Source organism: Camarhynchus parvulus, chromosome 1A (genome assembly GCF_901933205.1).
Source record: "Camarhynchus parvulus chromosome 1A, STF_HiC, whole genome shotgun sequence".
Classification (NCBI taxonomy): domain Eukaryota; kingdom Metazoa; phylum Chordata; class Aves; order Passeriformes; family Thraupidae; genus Camarhynchus; species Camarhynchus parvulus.
Genome location: NC_044586.1, coordinates 53,870,718 through 53,887,268, shown reverse-complemented (window position 1 = coordinate 53,887,268; position 16,551 = coordinate 53,870,718). Strand labels below are relative to the sequence as shown.

General features: G+C 40.8%; 1 protein-coding gene across 5 annotated transcripts in view; it reads left to right on the top strand.

Moving 5' to 3' along the window:
• TAFA5 (TAFA chemokine like family member 5) overlaps nt 1–16,551 on the top strand; it is a 470,986-nt gene that overhangs the window by 107,876 nt on the left and 346,559 nt on the right. The window contains exon 1 of one of the 5 annotated variants that reach the window (XR_004061172.1): nt 7,595–7,953. The exons of the other annotated variants lie outside the window; for them this stretch is intronic. The gene's annotated coding sequence lies outside the window, so the exon portion shown is untranslated. Of the gene's footprint in view, nt 1–7,594; nt 7,954–16,551 lie in introns of those variants that run through there. 5 annotated transcript variants of the gene reach the window in all.

The window sequence follows — 16,551 nt, the reverse complement described above, 5'->3', positions numbered from 1 at the left end:
ACTAAGACGGAGGAAAACAACAGACATTACAAATCCGTTAGCTTATTCAATTTTCCATGCAACACTGGTATTGGCCATTCTACAAAGTCTTGCTGTGACATGGCTCATAGAGTTTGTGTGTATTCAGCGTGACTTTCTCTGTGGGTCTCATTCTCAATTAAGAACTTACTGCCTAAATGTTGCAGCATTTTAGTTGTGTGTTTTTAAGCTAGACCCTCAAGAATTGATGCTGGAAACATGGATCATAACTACATTCCCTTAATTTCATGTGGTTAATCATCATGGTTAAAATACAAATCCTTTTTCTGAAAAAAAAGAGTGAACAATTGTAATTCAAGAAGTGTCTAAAACTCCAGATGATCTTAAAATACATAAAAAGTAAAAATATGAAGATAAGCCCTCTGAGTTCAATTGTGATTTTTTTTGTGAATAGCCCCACAGTCATTTGAATGTTTGAGCCTATGTCTCACACATCAGTCTTAACTGTGCATTTCAAGAGTTCGATGCTCTCTCTGAATTATCATAGACTCACAGAATGGTTTGGGTTGGGAGAGACTTCCAAAGATCATCTAGTCCAAGCTCTCTGCCATGGTTAGGGACATCTTTCACTAGATGATGTTGTTCAAAGTCCCATCCAACCTCATCTTGAACACCTCATTTTCATCTCAAGACAATAACCTTACAACTGAAGGCAGATAGAAAGGCCCTTATGACCTTGTCCAGTCTCTCTTTGATATTAGTAGTTCTCTCTGTTGCTGTAATCTGCTAACTATTTAGGGTGAATAAAAACATAGTTTGAAGACAGGAATGGATGAAGGCCATAGATAAACCAGAAAAAAAAAAAACAGGGAGTAGAAAAAGGATGGGCAGACAGACACTGAAGTAATACAAGTTCTCCATTAAGATACATGGTATTCTTTCCATTAAATTCCAAGTTTCTTCTTCTGCTCAAATATAAAACTAGCCACAGGCAGCCATAGCATATGTAATAATGTATAATAGAAATTAAATCACATCATTTAAGTGTCTCTTCAGACATCAGAATATTTCTTTCTGAACAGGTTGTATGACAACTTGGTACATCTTGAATTAAAAAAATAAAATAATCCATACTTTGGAAGGCAAGAATGGGTTTCAGCACTGCAGATTCTTCACAGAGGATATACTGCCTGTCTCCCTCCTCATTGGCAGTTCATTCATCGCAGTTCATGTATTTTCTCATATGCATACTGGCATTAGAGTTCCTTAGGATCTGTAATGGTGGCAAATACCATCAGTGTAGGAGCTAGATTTTAAGGCTCTAAATTTTTCAATCCCAGATGCAAAGAGGTTTTTTATGTAGAAAATCCCCCAGGTCATAATGCTGTCGTTGTTCTCAGTAGGAAACCTTAATTGCAGAGCTAGTTGGATAAGAGTTGGATTAGCTGGCAGAGTGTTGTCTGGAAAATCTTTCAGCTGTGCAATGTTATCACTTCCCCTACGTCCCTCCGCCCCCACCCCTGAGGATTCCTAGCCTACTGCATTTGGTGAGATACATATGTTTTCCCCAGCTACAGGAGCTGTGAAGGGTTCCTCTGGGATATCTAAGTATAAATACCCAAGTGTGTCTTCAGTTGCTAGGTTATTTTTAGTCAATGGGTGGTTACCAAGTCATCTATAATTGTGCTGTTAAATGTGTCAGAGCAGCTACTGCAAATTGAGGTGCTCCCTGTAACAGGTGGAGCATATGAAGCAAAATGAGAGAGGACAAAAGCAACATTTCAGAGCTGAACTGCTTAAAGATTTGATTTATATAAGGGGAGATTTCTTGGTAGGCAGATGTGAGGATGCTGATCCAGGAATACAACATGGATAAAGGAATATGGTAGCAGTGTGTGGTGGCTTAACACCTGCTGGTAATTAAACCTCAAATAAGCCACTCCCCTTTCTCCAGCCCCCACCTGGTGAGAGAGGGACAAAAGCAGAGACTGTGGGTTGAGACAACAATTTACTGAAAGCAAACAGCAGTGGAATAAGAAATGCAGAGTAGCAGCAGCAATCTTGATAACAAAAATATATGGAAGAGATGGTTCTTTACACACAAAGGGTGTTCACTAACGCCTCAGTTTAGTTCCAAGATGGAGGATGTTCCTGCAGCTCAGAAGCAGCTCACAATTATTCTTGAGACTAAGACAAGTTGGGGGACACTGCACAGCCAGCATTCCCCATCCCTGAGCCTGAGACAATGAAAAACAATGATGGACAAACCCTCAAAATCTTCTCTGTGGTGCTGCCTGCTTTCTGCACTGCTGGGGTTGACTGTGGCCAGCAATGCTTGGCTCAGCTCCTGTCTGCCCAGCCCGGGCTTGGCTGGGCTTGGGCTCAGCTTGGGCTCAGCTCAGGCTCTGCTGCTCCATTCCCCCAGCTGCTTCTTGCACCGGTGCCGTGGCACACACCTGGGGGGGCTCTGGAAGAAACAGAACAAAATGGTGAAATTCTGGAGTATTTTCCCTTTTTGCCTTCCCCTGGAACCAACCCCCCGGCAGCGATGATGTGGGCACTGTAGAATAGCAATGCGGCCAGGCCCCAGGGCTCTAGGCTCCCCTCCATGACCAAACCTAGGACACTACACTTACACATAGTGCCTGTGCTGGAGCATTGTGTGATTTCAGATATGTGTTTTGGGAACATTTACCAGTGGTTCAAGGGATCAGAGTGGTCTCACAAGACCTCTAGCTTAGCTCCTTTTCTGGTAGTGGCCAAAAGCTGTTACCAAATGGTGACTGCTGTGTGGGAGAATGTTCAGTGAGCTCCCAGTGGAAAACTGTCTACATGGCATCAACTGCTGGCACAAATCTTTGTAAATAGAAAAGAGGAAGAAAATCATATCTGAATAGAAAGCCAGTAAGATGGTAGGAAGAAGACATGAACAGCAAAATAATGCAACTGAGAAACAAAATTTAACAAAGTTATTTTAAAAAACCCCTAAACCGTCAAAAGTTCTAAGTAAACATGCAGTGTTAGCAAGGAGATTACACAGTGGTAATTCTAAATTAACTAGGCTGTGCTATCCCTTTTATGAATCTGCCACTAGGAGACAGGACAGGAAGTAGCACATAATCTGTCAAAAATATTAAAGATATATTGAGTATCACCTACTTTGGTAAGTCAAGGGAAAAAAAATGAAAATTTTAGGTGTTCATGGAAAGAGATAATCAAATGTATTTGTGATTCCTATGGTAGCTGCATCATGTCACGAACCAGAGATCAATAGCATCTCTTTAGATGTTAATTTCTACTTCAGTGGCAGTTACCCGGCATCAGCTGAAGACCAGGAATAAAATTTTGAGGACTGCTGTAGTTATACCAATGCCAGCCAGCCATTGGTATACAGAGAAAAGAAAAGGGGAAAAAAATGCTTAAATGCTGCTAAAACTAATTAGTGGAAATATAATTGTCTGTACACATTCCTATATATATTCAATATATCTTATATTTTGGTTAGATTCAAAATGGAAAAGGATTTATAATGCTACTTCAGGCATATGTGAAAGATGAACTCGGTGAATTTCAACAAAATAAAATGTTAAACTTAGCATCAAAAGAAACATTCCAGCTGAGAGAAGCACTGGGCTGGAATAATCACCTCAAGTGGCTGGTGACAGACTATTGCCTGAGTAACTCAAAAGTAACAAAAATGAAATCCAGTGGGTATTGGCAAAAGTTTGGTCTAGATAACCTAATAATTGCTATTGTCTTTATTTTTTTTCCAAAGCCAGAAGTAGTTTCCAAATTCATTACTTAAAATAGGCTAACGTCACATCTTGTGCTCCTGCATTTAGATCTGCATTGGCCATGCATAATTTGGGGGTTTATTGCACCAACAGGAATAAAATGGTTATGCAAAAGGCATTTGACACAGCTGGAAATAGTAGGACTTTATTTCTAGGTATGTGGAATACAATCTGATCATGATTGTTTTCCAGGAATTTTAGCACATCTTTATTTATAAAATATCTCAGTAGTGAAGAATAAATCTTACAGGTCTGGTAGAATCTTTTCACAAAATTAAATGCAGAGTATGGATAATTTTTTCAAGTCTCTATACTTGAGCAAAGGCTGCTGTTTTTGCTACTGAGTTCCAGTTTTAGTAATTCTGTAGAACTCAACTGAATTTTTTGTAAAAAGAAAAAATGAGCTCTATTTCCAAAAGAGAACACACATTTGAAAATTATGCACTTATTTTTCTGCTGCTTTCTTGTAAGATCTCAGAAGATCTTCTATGTCTTACACATTTGTTCTTGCTCCCTGATCACCAGAAAAATGTATTCCTTACTTCTCTTCCCAGCTGCAAAAGCCTTCTATATCAGAAATGTCTGCCAACGCCATCACCATCCTTTACCAGCTTTCAGGTGCTGAGCATTGCTCCTTCAACTTGAAAACACAATGGGAAAAACCCCTGTGGAGTGGTTCCCTAGAAGGAGCTACTGCTAGGATCACAGCTTTTTGCCTCTGTATTGCTGGAGATGAATGGGGTCAGGACAAAACCTGGAAATGCAGAGATAGGTCTGCAAATCTGTTATGGCCTAAGCAGCTTGGAAGTCGTTTGACAGGTGTTACTCCATTAGTTGGGGATGCAAATCTTAATTGGCTGAAAGATAAGGGGGAATTTTTATCAGTGGAATTTATTCAGAAAAGTCTTCCAGAAAAGTCTACATGGGTAACTTGAGTTATCTTTAATATTTTATAAATCTTTATGCAGGTAACAAGTAAAGAAATTGAAGATGGATATTTTTTGACTAGGACTCAACCCTGTTTGAAAAACACAAAACTGAGAGTGAACCATATGTAGTACAGCAAGTGGCGTTGCCAGGTACCACTGTCCCCTCAAATGGGAAGTCTTCTGGAGTTCTTTGTTGCTATGAGACTAAATATGTCTGTACAGTGTGAGTGCTGAACCAGATATTGCTCCCAATTCCACTAGTGTGCAAGTAGAGTGACTCTGCTGTGGCCAGGGAACACAATGCCATGTTCTGATGTTTTCTTTATGAAGAGTCTGACCTAAAGCCACAGAAACCCAGGCGTACTTGTCTAATTCAGAAGCTCAGAGAAGTAAGACTAGTTTAAAATGAGAGAAAGCACCATCTTGCACCTCAAAAAGAGCAAGGAACATGCTGTTGGGGGTTCTGACCCATTGACAGTGGATCTTTATGTTTTTTTAGTTATAAAAAGAAAGCAATGAATAAAATTTTTGAGAGGATTTTTCTCTAGATGTTTTCAGACTAGAAGATACTTATTGCGGACTGTGTAAACTCTGAAGTTTGACACTTTTAAAATCCTGTGGATTTTAAAGTTACCTGTGGATTTTAAAGCTGGTATGTCGGTGGGGGGCAGGGGGGAGAGAGATTTGTTTGCCTAAGTATAAAATGTGTGAATTTTCTTTAGCTCCTTGACACTTTTTTCTTTCACCCAGAAGACAAATAAACAAACAAAACACAACTTGAACTGTGCCCAAGCATGGCAAATTTCTCACCAAAGTGTACATTTCAGAATGAAAGATTTACAGTGGAATTCCTCTAGTGTAGCTATGACATTGCTTTAACATTGCATTGCTGTAATCTTCAAATATAGTAAATGCAATACATGGGTTTATAGGGATTTGTGTGAAGTTTAAAATTCAAAAGATGGTTGTTTTTAATGTTTCTCTGAGCTATCTGTGAAAAACTAAAAGGCATAGGGATGAGTTTAAGACACGTTATCAACAGCATGGGAGATGTTTGCCCAATAAAAATACTGATCTTTTATTAATCTGTCCTTTCAAGCATCTGGAAACCCTTTCCTGGTTTCTTAAAATTAAGCAAATATTTAAATACGAAGTATTACAAAAAAAACCCAAACAAAAAACCAAAACAAACAACAAACCAAAAAATCAAAACTGCAATCCACATCATAAATGCAGATGTTACCGAGGTGCTATGAAAACAAAGCTCTCAGCGTGCAAGTATTCCCTTACTTGGTTTGAACCTCCAAAACTATGGATGTCTATCCCGGAGAAGTCGGGGTAGCTCACTGGCCGTCGGTGCGTTACCGTGGTTGTCACTGTTGTGCAGTGAGCCTACAGCCAGCCCGAGCAGCCCCGCAACTCGCAGCGTGTGGCGGAGCACACGGCGGGCGGCCCCTCCGCTGTGCCGGCCGTGGCACCGTCCGTGCGGCCCGCCGAGGCCGCCAGCCCTGTGCCCGCAGCCTCCGCGGAGCAGCGAACCGCGCCTGCTCCGCCTCCGCTTCCGAGCCCCTCTCCCCGCGTTACGCGGCCGCCGCTCGCTCCCCGCTTCGCCCGCGGGGCAGCGCCGGCCGCGCTGCGGGACACGCACGCACCGCGGAGGCTGCGCGGCGTCTGAACACGAGAGGCGCGGAGCCTGCGCGGGCAGAGGGCACCGAGAGGGAGCCCGGCTCGGGCAGCCACCCTGTACGGCCGGCAGCACTTCGGTGTGCGGTTGTTAACCCTGCCCTGCCCCGCACCGCCGAGCCGCCGGCGGCCGCCTGTGCGCACAGAGCTCGGTGCCCGGACCAGGCAGCCCCGGCCGTCGGGGCGGCCCCGGGTGCGAAGCGCCGCGCCGCGTCTGCCCCTGGCTACACCGCGTCCCACCACGTCCCACCACGGCGGGGCCGAGCGCGCCGTGCCCGCGGAGCGGCTCCGCATCGCAGCACCGCCCCGGCCTTCCCGCCCCCCCTGCCCGGCTGCTCTACGGCAGCCGTGGCCGCGGCAGGCTCCTTCCCCTGGAGTGGGAGGGCGGCAGCAAAATCACAGCCTTGGTGTTCCGGGTTTTTGGATTTTTTTTTTTTGTGGGCTGTGTTGTTTGGTTTTTTTTTTTCCCCTTTTTTCCTATGCTGATTTATTAGATTCTTTCATTTGCGCTCCTGTTTTCCGCGGGGATTACTGCAGCAGAGGCATCAACCTGTAGACTGAGAGAGCCCGCCGTAGCCCGGCGCGGCTGCTCGGAGGGCGCGTTGCGGTGCCACCGCCGGGGCGCGGCCCCGGGACGGGGTCGACCTCGCGGGCGAACGGCGGGCGAGGGAGCGGGGCCAGCCACGGCGCCTGGGGGACCTCTCGGGGCCGGGAGACGAGGAGCCCCGGCGGCGGAGGTGCGAGCCCAAAGGCAGACCAGCGATCTGTGCGAGAGCCCCCGCGCGGCCCCGCGTTTGCCAGGGACGGCGGGCTGAACTGACTTCCCTCCCTCCCCTCGCACCCGCACTGGAGAGCATCTCCGAGCCGGGGGAGGAGGAAGGGGGTGCAACAAATTGCCGCCAGCCGGGAGAAGTTGCAGTAAAGAGAGATCCCTCCCTCCCGCTCCCTCCCCTCCCCGCTCGCTCTCTCCTCCCCGAGCCGTGGCAGCGAGCAGCGGAGCAGCGGCCCGACGAGCGAGCGGCACCCGCAGCCCGGCGATGCTGCAGCGGCTCCCGCGGAGCCTCGGCGGGGAGGGCCCGGCCCCTGCGCGCCCCGCGCCGGCCGGCGGCGGCGCGCCCTGAGCGGCGGCGGCGGCCCTGCGCCCCCGCGGCGCAGCGGGCGCTGTTGCGCAACCCTGCCCGGCACTGCCGGCTCCCTGCCCCCGCCGCCGGCTCGCCGCGGCTCCCGCGGAGACGGAGCGCTGATTCATGGGGCCCCGCGCCGGCTGCCTCGGCGAGGAGAGCGCGGCGCTGCCGCTGCCCCCGCGCGGGGTGTGAAGCCCCGGCCCCTCCTCCGCAGCCCCGGGCTCGCCCGCCCTGCTCGGGAGTGTGGTCCCTGCCGGGAGCCGCCGCGCCTGGCGCACAGAGGGAAGCGTTGATGCATCGCTGTGGAAATTCATTGTGTGACTTTCTGGGTATTTACTGAGTTTCAGACCGAGATGCAGCTCTTGAAAGCTTTATGGGCACTAGCAGGAGCAGCGATCTGCTGTTTTCTTATATTTGTCATCCACTCACAGTTTCTTAAAGAAGGTAATTGTATGTGCATGTCTACATATCCTGTTCTTTAATACTAAGATCTTTACGAGGTGCCTTAATTATTTTTACTGTTTCCAGTATGTTCTATTTACAGCAGTGCTTCCACGCTATTTTTCCTTTCCGTTAAAGCCTTCTCAGTTTTGTTGCTTTAGGTAATAGGTAGACTTAGACTTACATCTTTGCTAAATGTATATATATTATATGTATATATAAATATATATATATGAAATCTGTATGATGTTTATATTCGATGTTTTAGCTGACATCTCATTTCTTTATGGGGCACGTATAGTGTATAGAAAATATTTGTTGCTATCAGATGACCACAAAACAGTAGTCATCATGGGAATATTAATAAACCAAAAAGCCCCTTAACAAGTAAACGTCTTATTTTTATACCAAATCAATAGGCATCCTTTGCCTCTTCCTTATTCAGTACATTTTCAATAGATGGCACTAAAGTTCTATGGAAAGGGCAGGGCAGAGCAAATCCTGGGCATTCAGCGTCTTCCTTCTCTTCGCTGCCCCGAAAGGGGAAGAGGCCTTTGCGAGGCTTCAAGGCTCCTGTTTTTACCACCTTCTGGTCAGAAAACTGTGATTGCAATTTTTAGGAGAAAACAATTTGAATTGTCGGGCAGGCTTTCCTCTTTTTTTTTTTGGTCTTTTTTTTTTTTTTTCTACTTGAATTGGGTGGAAAAAAAATGTTTGATTAAGTGAGTAGAGGGATTTTTCCTGAGGAGTAACCCTTGTATTGCTCCTTTTTTGTTTTGTTTTCTTTCCTCAGGAAATTAGTATGTTCTTTTTTTCCTCTACTGCTAAAATAATCAGTCCATTTGTTACTTGTATAGCAAACTCTAGTCTGAGATTCAAGTGTGAATCCAGAAAAATGTATATGTATTTTGTGGTGGATGGGAAAGTCCAGTCCTGTTTTTTAAGCAATACTAGCAAAAATAACAAAACAATATGGGGGTTTTGGTGAACCCATTTTTTCTTTTTTTACCATTGTAGTTGACAGTATAGCTGGAGGGAAAAGGAGCTAAGCTTAGCTTGGAGTGCTGGCTGTGTAAAGCAGGGAAAAAACTTTTTTGTGACTGGGACAAAGTTTCACTCAAGGCTGGGCAAAGTGACTACCTTGCAACCTCTGAAGCGTCAGTACTGATTTTAATTTAGTGTCAGTCTAAGCAAAACATGAGACTCTCTTTTAACAGTTTTTTTTTTTTCTGAAATTAACAAACTCTGTTTGGTTAATTTAGGAATATAATTCAGATACCTCCAGTGCTAAAGATTTCTCCTTTAAGAAACCTACCCATGTTGTAATTCATTGTGTGCAATGCCTCCCACATAGTAACTTATTTAACATTCTTTTAAAATGCTCAGACAACTGTATTTTTATGTATCTGTCTAATGACATGGCCTGTTCTGAGGAGATTTTGCAGACTTTCAGGCTATTTTTTTACTCTATTTGCCATTATACTGCTTTTTTTCTTCTTCAGTCTTTTAGGGCTTGAGGTCTGTGCTACTGTAAAAAATCCTCAAAAGAAGAAGCATTTTGTTTCCTTTAAAATATTTCATCGTGCCTTGTAGGAATAGAAAGCTAGCAAATGAAAACAGAACCCATGGCGGTACATGAAGGACTTTTAACACATTTTACATTTTTCTAGCAATTATAACCATTTTTAACATGGACTGCAGACAACAGACTGAAGCTCTTTAGCTTGTTGGATAACTTAATTAGATCAGTTTGTTTATATGTGTTCCTGAACCATTTCTGCTTTCTTTAGCAATGAAAACTATATACTGACTGTAAATTGCATATACTGGGACAGCTGTCAGACTTTTCTTGACAGGTGCTAATCTCCACGATAGCATTTTGGCCCTTTCCTTGCAATTACTTCAGGGGTGTATGTATTCCTTCCTCCCTGTGGTTTCAATAAAGACAGGGAATAGTTTGGTGGAGTTGAATGAAAACCTGCATGGTATGACTGAGCTTTTTTTTTTATGAAGAACTTTTAATATGCAATAAAAGTGAATGGTTTAAGCATAAGATATCTAAATGAAGGCATATAAAAGAATGAGAAATAGATAAAGCTGGATTTAAACTATGTATTGTAAGCAGTTTGCAAAACAAGATTTACTTTTACTTCTTTTTTTCATTTTTGAACCTGGTGTTTTATGTTACTTTCAATAAGAAAACAAAAAGTGTGAGGAAAGAACTAGCAAATAATTTAACCATATGCCTACCACATTCGTTTATTTAGTAAATATATATAAAGAAGAATACATGTGAGATTACCTCACTACCTTCATAAGATTTGAAATAGTTTTCTGATGTCCGAGTCATCCCTTTACATTATAATTTTATAAAAAGTTAGAAAAGCTGTGTCTCATTGCACATGATGTTAGACTGTTGATTTCCTGGCCAAAAGATTAATTTCCCATTGGAGCCTAATGAGCTACACAGGCTTGCTGTTTGTAACTCAGCTGTGTGGTCAAATTCCTAAGTTAGATGCTTGGACATTTTAATTTTATTATTGCTTGTGTAGAAGGATAATTTTCTGTTGTCCCAATGAACATTCAAATAAGCCACCAGTCTGAGTAGCTTGATCAGATTAGCTGATAACACCTATCTCCTGAGACAAGTCGATGGTACAAGTCCATACACCAAGCCTCTCTGTTGTATGCAGTACAGCTGATTCAAGAAGAATGACATGTAAAATTAATTAAAGTTCAAACCTGATTTATTAATGCATATTCTTTCAATTTTTGCATATTTCAAAATATTTACTGCTTATTATTTTTCCAGGGCTAGATTTTTAACAGAAAACTGACATAATCTTCACTTCACACAAAATTATATAATTACTACATATATTTTTCTGTGTTCATTTTCCTTTTACTCACTTGGAATTACTGATATTATGTGGTAGGTTATGGTCTTGTGGCCTATTAACACATTGTATTTTTTATAATTTCAGTTGTACTGTGTGGCTACAGTGTGTAGAACTTCATGACATCCAGCTGAAACTTATTACCAGAACCAAACCCTCCTTCAGTCCCATTCATAAATATGAGATTGTATGTTGGAATAGCCAACTGAGATTTTTTTTTCTATAATTAATGTTAATTTCATGTTGATTTCATTTTAGTTCCTGTGCTGAAGTGGGCCTGTCTTAATTCTTAATATTTTTATATACATTTGTGGATTGAGGCAGTTTGGTAGTAGCATTACATTACTACCGTATAAATGGTGTTAAGAAACAATGAATGCCTGTTCTGAGATGAGTGGGAAAGAGCTGTTTAAATGTCTATTTTCATGAATATGGTTTTTTTCAGGAAGTGAAGAATGGGTAACACAGGGTGCCATTTTTCCACACTTAGGCTTTTGTGTGGAAATACAGGTCGTCCTGTGGCTAATCCGTTCCCCTATGTCCAATCTGTCCTTCAGTGTTTCTAAAAGATGAATAGAGCTGTGAACCCAGAAAAGGGTATTGTGATATATAATTGCAGTCCCATGCCTGTCTGATCTTCAAGCAAAGCAGTTTAATATACTCTAGTCAGCTGCAGTCAGTATGAATGTGTTTAAAATTTCAGTATCTAAAACTTTTTGCATAGGCTATTGAAAATTAAAAGTAACCAAGTATATTCACTACCCATGTCTGCTTTTAGGTGATTCATTATCTAATATTGTTTAACACATTTATTTAAAGAGAAATGAAAAGCATTTGAGTTGATGTTACACCCCATCAATTGTGGGACCTCCTTTGCCCCTGACAAGGACCTCTTTCATGTAGTAGAAGTTTTAACCATTCACACTCTGCAGTGATGGGGAAAGGTAAAGGATACAGTTTCCAAGTGTGTCTTTGAGTGTCATGGAAAGTAGGGCAGTTATGGAGTCACTTGAGAAGGGTGTGTGTACATGGCAGCCAAGGTGTGTTGCAGCCCTGGGTGTACTTTAAAACTTTGTTTACGTGCTGATAGCTCACTGGGGGATAGAAATGTCTAATTTATCAAAAGGTGTGTTGATGTTTTGAATGGTTTAGGAGATTTGGCTGATGTTAGCTTTGTTTGGAGAGGGACTGAACAGGAACAGATTAAATCTCAAGAATCTTTCTTAAAGTATAGAGGATTGGAATATTCAGATCTCAAAACTAGATTCCTAATCTCTTGGGTAGATGTTCAGTAAGCTCTGTAAAATAAGGTGATTTTCTGTTGATACACTGCAGTAGTTGAGACAAGAGAATTCCAGTGGTTCTTTTATAACCAGATGATTATGACTATAAACCAAAATTTAGTGTAATTTGTGCAGCTTTACTGTATACTTATATATATGAATAAGGTATCTGTTTAGCAAATTTTTCACAGTTATCTTTTTTTATCAGACAAAAATTAGCAATTATTTATTACACTTGTAGGCACTTCTGTGTCAATTCTATTTATAGAAATTAGTGTCACAATAGTAAAAAATACTACAGCACATTTTTAAAAAAGAGTGCAGTATTACACATAATAACCTGGCTAAGTTTTATACTTAACATCTTTTTTCTGTCACTTTTTATACAGATTTAAATACTTCATCCTGCTCTAAAACTACAGAAAAAGCTTTTTGCATATTTTTGTTTTTAACATGTACGTTTTGACACTGACAATAATAGGGCACATATTCTATTTAGCTGTGTAACCCCAAAGAACTCTGCGGCTTCTTCTGCTAATGTTTGAAAATGTCTACTGAGAGTATACCCAAGATGATTTTTAAAGAGCTTTCTGCTCATATAACCTGATGGCTTGAGGAAGCTGGTATTGCTAATGTTTATTGCTCTGTAAAACCTTTTGAGGAAAGGAGCAGTTATCTTCTAAAACGTTTTGAGCCTTTGGCCCTCAAAATTTTCCTAGAAATAACTTGAATGTGACTTAGTATGACAGATAATATTGCTATCTTTTCCTTTTTCTTCTGTCTTTAAAACATTAAAAAATACTTGAATCAGTTAAATGCGGAAGGATAATTCCTTTTAAGAATGTGGGAGGAAAGAAAAAGTTTTGTTTTGTTTTATTTTTTCAGTTTTCCCTTTTATGCTTTACCTGTGTCTCAAAACAGTAAGATACCTTGCATACCAGATGTGCTGCATATGTTACCTATATATAGTAAAACTGAGTTGAGGACGGCGTGTCCCAGCTGCAAATTTGCTGAAGGGTTTGTTACATTTAATGCACTGTAGTATAATTTTTTTCTACTGTCTCTCTTCCATACACTTTTTGGAGGGATATTGTGAAGAGGCAGATATGAATGATATTTTCAGTGCAGGACATCAGGGTAGAGAGAAGCACAAAATGCAGAAGTGGAAAGTTTATTCTTCCCATCCAGGAAACAGAATTGGTGGTTGAAAAGCTCTAGGCTTGAATAAGGGCTACATAGGAAAGAAAATGTGAAAGTATCCAATCTCTTTTTGCATTTTTTATATAGTTTTATGGCAGCTAAATAGAGTTAAGACCCAGTTGTGGCTGTGCAATGGTGTGTGGCTCATTGGAGCTGCAGAAAAATGAGAGGAAGTCCTGCTTTGAGATAAAATATCTTTGCATTTTAATTTTTTTTATATTTCCAGTCCGTTGCTTTTTGTTTGCTTGTTTTTTTCAATAGGATTAGAGAGGTGTAGCAGTGTACAAGGTGGACAAATTAGAGAGGTGTAGCAGTGAATGGAAGCAATGCAGACAAAATTCTCAATCATTTACTTTTCAGGGAGGCAGGAAAGATGTTCTCTGCGTGGCATCTGCTGTGCTGGGATGTACCAAGAGGGGGAGTCTGACAGGTTTTCTGCCCATGGGAGGAAGCTTTGAAATAGTCTTTCACTTTGGGTGTTTAATATGAACGACTTGTATGTCTTCACAGGGAACTGCACCATCGATGGTATAAATCTCCCAGTTTTCCCTACTGAGCAACTTAAAAAAAGCCATTAGCAAGAGATTTTTCAGTAGCCTTTTTAGGATTGCCTGTTTTCATAGCCCAGGAGCACAAGTGATGAATTATTGACCTTTCTCAGCATTTATCAGCACTACCTGTTCCTAAAGGCAGTACTATAGACTGGAGTGAGTCACATCATACAAAAGTGCATGCTTTTTAGATCTGTTGGTTAATATTTATTTTTCTTGTTTCTTAGCAGGCATACACTGTATCAAATATTAAACTGCCCAAACAAGACACACACAACTGAGACTTTTCGAAATGGAACTAAAAGGCCAAATAAAAAAAAAAGCATGTATTTACAAGTTGAATTCAATATAATATTGCTGAGAGAAGCCATATTTTTTTTTAATTCACTAGTCAAAACATAGATAAAATTATTCTCTTCTTGTATATATTTTAAAAAAAATTCTTTATAATCACATGAAGAAAAGACACAACACAATTGTACTAATTAAAATAAAAGTATTTGTTTTCTGGTAGTATTTAGATATCCCAGTTGGAATTGGTCATTCAGCCGAGTATGACTGGCCAACTGGGGTATCTGTTCCACCCACTATTGCATTTTAGCTAAGATTTGTTTTTCTTGGAAATTACATCCTCATGCTACTTATAACCCATAGTGATAGTAGCTTCTGTTTAAAAAAACCTTTTTATTTGCCTAAATGTGCTTTCTATGCTTGTTCTAGAAATCCAACACAATATAGTGGATCTGCCTATTCATTATATTTTACCTTTGGCACCACATCAGTTCACAAGTAAATCTTACTCAGAGCAATACATCTTCGTACTAATTGTTGTTAGTCTTGTGAGAAGCAATGAGTAGCATGTTTGGAATATGTCCAAACAGGAAATTAATATAGAAATAAACAGTGCTAATATTTTCTAAAGACAGACTGTGTACTAATGTGTGTTTTCACATGAGTGATGTATTATTTTTGACCATATAAAGGAAAGGAGATTGTATTAATTTATCAGGGAAAAAGTTATTTGTAATGGGCAAGTATTTTCTGAATCTCAGCTTTTTTCTAATGTTCCACAAGGCTATGTGGTGTTTGAAAGTCTGCATGTTTAATTGTAGTCACACATGAGAAAAGATTAAGTGGATCCACAGGAGAACAAAGGGAATAGCTAAATCTTTAGGAGATATGACCTAGAAAAAAGAACTAAAGACACTAGTATTACCAAGTTTAGAGAAGAGATTACTAGCATGATAAAATATTTCAGTGGGTAAAATTCTTCCTTGAAAATAACAAACCATCCTTTCTGTAAAGTGGGGAGATCATAAGGAGCAATGAATGCAAGCTGGTTTGAAAGAAATTTAAGCTAGACATTGGGAAAGGTTGCAGCAGGACAGATTTGTGCTGGTGCTGTAAGGAGAACTTGCTATTGGCAAGAACAGTTAAGCATTGAGATAGATTTTCTTGAGAAGTTGTGGAATAGGAGAGTTTTATTTTCAGATCACAGTCTTGTCTGTTGAGAACAGTATTCTTAAATTGAACCACACAGGTGGACTAGGTGATTTCTTGAAGTCCGATTCTCTGAAATGTGCATTTACCTAAAACTTATGAAGGTGAAAGATATTTAAACATCTAACTTCAGGGCAATTTTCTGTTGGCTGCTGAAGTCCATAGGCTCATGAGAAATTATCCTAGGGTCTGAAAATATCAGAGAACAAAAAAAAAATCCAAGAAATCAGCTGGTGTTTTAAGTATTTTATTAGCTGAATCATAACTTTTTTTTTAGTTGCAGATGTAATTTAAAAACAAACAGTAAAGTAACAGAAAATATCATGATTCATGTAAGTGAAGATTACTTTTTAAGTAGTGTTTGTCTTGCAAGCTATTTAGGACTCAAAGGTGTCCTGAATCAGGACTGTGCTCTGTTTCGACTTCTTCATAGGCAATGAGCAGTGAAATGGAGATATTAGTCTAATTCACATTCTGGTATTCCTTATAAGATGTGGATTTGTGTTAAAGATTGTTTGTTTCTACCAGTCTGCTCTTTTTACTCCAGCATGTGAAGGGCTTATCTCCAGGTTATCCTATGGCTACTCTGACATCTGATATTGGAAACACAGAACCTGCCCCAGAACAGGGTGAGGTGCAAATGGCTTTGTAAAATTCTCTGCTAACATGGGCCTGTTTGGTGCTATGGGTTGTTAAAAACTTTGTGTTCATTGCAGTCTGCAGTGGTGTTTATCTTGATGCAGTGCTGTTCAATTTTTAGATGTCTCTGTAGTTCCAAATCCGTTAGCAAAAGAAGAATTAGCAAGTTGTGCTGACAGAAATGCTTCTGGGTTGATGTAAGGACAGGGAGAGATCACTCACTAATTACCATCACAGACAAATTCTTCTTAATAAAGAAATAATTCAGGGAAGAATTAATTTAATTTATTGCCAGTAAAAAGCAGAGTAGACTCACAAGAAACAAACCCAAATCTTAAAAGACTTTCACCCCCTGACTCTCCACTTCCTGAGCTTCACTTTACTCCCAATTTTTCTGCCTTCTCCCCTGAGTGGTGCAGGGGGATGGGAAAGAGGAGTTGCAGTCAGTTCATCAAACATTGTCTCTGTTTCTCCTTCCTCTTCATACTCTTCCTTGTCTCTAGCATGGGGTCCCTCCTATGGAAGACACGC